Source organism: Bubalus bubalis, chromosome 20 (genome assembly GCF_019923935.1).
Source record: "Bubalus bubalis isolate 160015118507 breed Murrah chromosome 20, NDDB_SH_1, whole genome shotgun sequence".
NCBI lineage: Eukaryota > Metazoa > Chordata > Mammalia > Artiodactyla > Bovidae > Bubalus > Bubalus bubalis.
Genome location: NC_059176.1, coordinates 31,559,568 through 31,564,540, shown reverse-complemented (window position 1 = coordinate 31,564,540; position 4,973 = coordinate 31,559,568). Strand labels below are relative to the sequence as shown.

The 4,973-nt window shown below is 39.2% G+C and overlaps 1 pseudogene; it reads right to left on the bottom strand.

The window, feature by feature from the left end:
- Nucleotides 1–4,376: 4,376 nt before the first annotated feature.
- Nucleotides 4,377–4,495, bottom strand: LOC112581041 (annotated as a pseudogene).
- Between the last annotated feature and the right edge of the window lie 478 nt (nucleotides 4,496–4,973).

The following is a 4,973-nucleotide window of genomic DNA, read 5'->3' as shown; positions in this document are numbered from 1 at the left end:
GGAATTTTAAAAATAGAAGTAAATTTGATTTACAATATTATATGAGTTTCTGGCATAGAGCAAAGTTATTTAGACGTGTGTGTGCATATGCACACACACACACGCACACACTTTCCCATTATTGTTTGTAGCGTATGTTAGTTGCTCAGTCATGTCCCGCTCTTTGTGACCCCGTGGACTATAGCCTACCGGGCTTCTCTGTCCATGAAATTCTCCAAGGCAAGAATACCGGAATGGGTTGCCATGTCCTTCTCCAGGGGATCTTCCAGACCCAGGGATTGAACCTGGTTCTCCTGCATTGCAGGCAGATTCTTTACCATCTAAGCTACCAGGGAAGCCCATTACTGTCTATGCATCCTACATATACTAGTTTGGAGAAGGAAATGACAACCCACTCCAGTATTCTTGCTTGGAAAATCCCATGGACAGAGGAGCCTGGCAGGCTACTGTCCATAGGGTTGCAAAGAGTCGGACACAACTGAAGCAACTTAGCATTTACTAGTTTGCGTCTGCTAACCCCAAATTCCCAATCCAACTTTCCCCTGCACCCTCCCCCTTTCTTGACAACCACAAATCTGCTCTCTATATCTGTGTCTGTTTCTGTTTCATAGATAATAACATCTGTGTTATATTTTAAATTCGTCATATATCAATGCTGCTGCTGCTGCTGCTAAGTCGCTTCAGTCGTGTCTGACTCTGTGCAACCCCATAGACGGCAGCCCACAAGGCTCTGCCGTCCCTGGGATTCTCCAGGCAAGAATACTGGAGTGGGTTGCCATTTCCTTCCCCAATGCATGAAAGTGAAAAGTGAAAGTGAAGTCGCTCAGTCATGTCCGACTCCTCGAGACCCCATGGACTGCAGCCTACCAGGCTCCTCCATCCATGAGACTTTCCAGGCAAGAGTACTGGAGTGGGTTGCCATTGCCTTCTCCACATATATCAATAAGAGATATCATATGTTATTTGTCTTTCCATCAGACTTAGCTGAAAATGGTATGGAATTTTTAGATAATTTTAAAAAGTATATCATGTTTATCAGGTGGATTTCAAACAACACTTGACCTCAGTGAAGATGTTTGTATTAAATTGTTGAGAATATGTCTGCAGCAGTAAAACCACCCACTTTGTATTATGTTGGGGAAGCATATATTTACATTGTATAAGCAGCACAATTTTAATTATGGAGACTTTATGTTACAATTAGAGCTGGGAAGAATTTAAATTTTAATTCATTCTGCAGTGCTATTTAGATTTCAAAAATATGTCATTTATCTTCACTCAAAACATAATTTTCTTATATTTCTATTATACGCCAGAGTTGCTTGTACATGTTACATGCTAAATAAATGTTTTTCAAATTATTGCATGAACAATGATTTTAAAACAAGGATTTTCAATGCAGATTATGCACATGATTGTTAATAATAAAATATTATTGATATTCTATAACAATAAAGATGGAATCTTTATCCATATCTAAAAGATGAGCAGTATTTCTCAGAAAGGTACATGAGTGATTATGTTCTTATAAGTATTATCTAATATAGAATAAATCCATATGCAATTTTGAATTTCTTAAAGTATAAATATATAATCAAATTTATATTAAAAGATAAATACAGTTACTAATCTCTTTCCAATTATCTATACAAGGTATGTTACTGGAAAAGATGAGTGTGTTAACGGTTAATTAGAGAGGTGTATATATATGTTTGTATTTACATTTAGATTATCATACTAAATGAAGTGAGTCAGAGAAAGAAAGACAAATATCATATAATATCCCTTATGTGCAGAATCTTCAAAAAAGACACAAATGAACTTATTTATAAAACAAAACAAGTCTCACAGACTTAGAAAATGAATTTATGGTTACCAGGGGGAAGGGAAGAGGAAGGGATAGATTGGGAGTTTGGGATTAACATGCACACACTACTATTTTTAAAATAGATAACCAAGGACATATTGCATAGCACAGGGAACTCTGCTCAATATTCTGTAATAATTTACATGGGAAAAAGAGTTTGAAAAAGAATGAAGTGAAGTGAAGTGAAAGTCATTCAGTCCTGTCTGACTTTTTGGGACCCCATGGACTATACAGTCCATGGAATTCTCCAGGCCAGAATACTGGAGTGGGTAGCCTTTCCCTTCTCCAGGGGATCTTCCCAACCCAGGGATCATCTCCTGCATTGCAGGCTGAATAATTTTGCTGTAACCTGAAACTAACACTGTTTTGTTTTTTTTATTAAAGCACATTATTAATCAACTATGTTATATTGGCTGAGAAGGCAATGGCAACCCACTCCAGTACTCTTGCCTGGAAAATCCCATGGATGGAGGAGCCTGGTAGGCTGCAGTCCATGGGGTCGCTAAGAGTCGGACACAACTGGGCAACTTCACTTTCACTTTTCACTTTCATGCATTGGAGGAGGAAATGGCAACCCACTCCAGTGTTCTTGCCTGGAGAAACCCAGGGACGGTGGGGCCTGGTGGGCTGCCATCTATGGGGTTGCACAGAGTCAGACACGACTGAAGCGACTTAGCAGCAGCAGCAGCAGCAGCATGTTATATTGGACAGTATACTATCCTATCGAACATAAAATTTAAATTTATAAATAAGTAAATTTGGGAAGTTGTAATATTTTGACTTTGTTCTTTCTAAGGTTGTTTTAACTATTCATGCTCTCTTGTAATTTTTAATGAATTTTAGAGTTGGCTTGTTCACTTCTCAAAAAATAAAGGACAATTGGAATTTTGATAGAGACTGCATTGCATCTTTGGATTGCTTTGGGTAGTATTGCTGTCTTAACAATATTTTTCCTTACCCAAGAATATAGCATGTCTATCTATGCATTTATATCCTTTGTATTTCATGCAACAATATTTTGCAATGTCTAAGTCTTGTACTTACCTGGTTAAATTAATTTTTACTTATTTTATTCTTTTTGATGATGTTAGAAATGTTCTGTCAATTGTAATGTTTCTCCTAATTTCATTTTTGGTTCATTTATTGCAAACATATGCAAATTCAGTTGATTTTTTCTATATCCATCTTATATCCCACAGTCTACTTGAACTTGTTTATTAGCTCTAATAGGTTTTTGGGATGATTTAGGATCTTCAGTCTATAAGATCATGTTGTCTGTGATTAGAAAGAGTTTTGCTTCCTTCTTTCCAATCCAGACTCCTTTCACTTCTTTTACTTCCTAAGTTTTGCTGGCTACAGCTTGCTCCTTGGAAGAAAATTTATGACCAACCTAGATAGCATATTCAAAAGCAGAGACATTACTTTGCCAACAAAGGTCCACCTAGTCAAGGCTATGGTTTTTCCAGTGGTCATGTTTGGATGTGAGAGTTGGATTGTGAAGAAGGCTGAGCGCTGAAGAATTGATGCTTTTGAACTGTGGTGTTGGAGAAGACTCTTGAGAGTCCCTTGGACTGCAAGGAGAGCCAACCAGTCCATTCTGAAAGAGATCAGCCCTGGGATTTCTTTGGAAGGAATGATGCTAAAGCTGAAATTCCAGCACTTTGGCCATCTCATGCGAAGAGTTGACTCATTGGAAAAGACTGTGATGCTGGGAGGGATTGGGGGCAGGAGGAGAAGGGGCCGACAGAGGATTAGATGTCTGGATGGCATCACTGACTCTATGGACCTGAGTCTAAGTGAACTCCGGGAGTTGGTGATGAACAGGGAGGGCTGGCGTGCTGGGATTCATGGGGTTGCAAAGAGTTGGACATGACTGAGCAACTGAACTGAACTGATGTGCCAGGCACTTCTGTAGCCTTTGGGGATAATGATGAGCAAAACAAAACCCTCATCCTTAGAAAACTTACAAATAAATCAATTCATAAATACAAAAGATAAATGTGCTGCGATTCATGGGGTCGCAAAGAGTCAGACACGACTGAGCGACTGAACTGAACTGAACAAATATTTTAAAATGTTAGCTTCTGTAAAAAAAAGTTCTTTATTAGGGAAATATACTACTAATGTATCAAAAGTTCTGTAATTGTTTTCATAGTAACCCAGGAATAAATTACTTCTTCATCAGTTGAGTAAATTACTACCTCCAGTCTTTGCCATTTTGGCTTCTATAACCCTGTGCTGCTGCTAAGTCACTTCAGTCATGTCCGACTCTGTGCGACCCCAGAGACGGCAGCCCACCAGGCTCCCCCGTCCCTGGAATTCTCCAGGCAAGAACACTGGAGTGGGTTGCCATTTCCTTCTCCAATGCGTGAAAGTGAAAAGTGAAAGGGAAGTCGCTCAGTCGTGTCTGACTCTTCATGACCCCATGGACTGCAGTCCACCAGGCTCCTCCATCCATGGGATTCTCCAGGCAAGAGTACTGGAGTGGGTTGCCATTGCCTTCTCCAAAAGCCTACAGCACCCGGTATTCCCAGGTGGTCTCCCATCCAAGTACTAACCAGGCCCGACCCTGCTTGGCTTCCGAGATCGGACGCGATCAGGCGCCTTCAGGCTGATACCGGCGGAAACCCTGTAAACATCTCTAAATATGCCTTTTGCTATCTGTCTTATTATACAAATATGAAAAAAGACATACATGGCAGTTTCTTTTAAAAAAAATACCTTATTAGGAAAAAAGGAAAGATGACTTATGGAAATAAACAAATGTTAGCTCTAATTAAGTTAAAAACTTACGTCTTCTCATCTGTATACTTGCCCTGCATTAGTCGGAAAGGAATAAAGATGTCTATCTTTGAACAACATGTTTCCAATTCACAACATCAAAAACCACCACACACACACACACACACACACACACACACACACACACAAATCAGGATAAAAGTTTATGGTAAAAACAATGTATAACCACATTGTTACACATTAGAAACAATGTGTGACATTCATCCATTCACTCAACAGGTATTATTTATAACCTGCTATGTGCAACGTGTTGTGCTTGGCATTAGGTATATATCATGCTGAACAAGTTATACATAAATCCTGC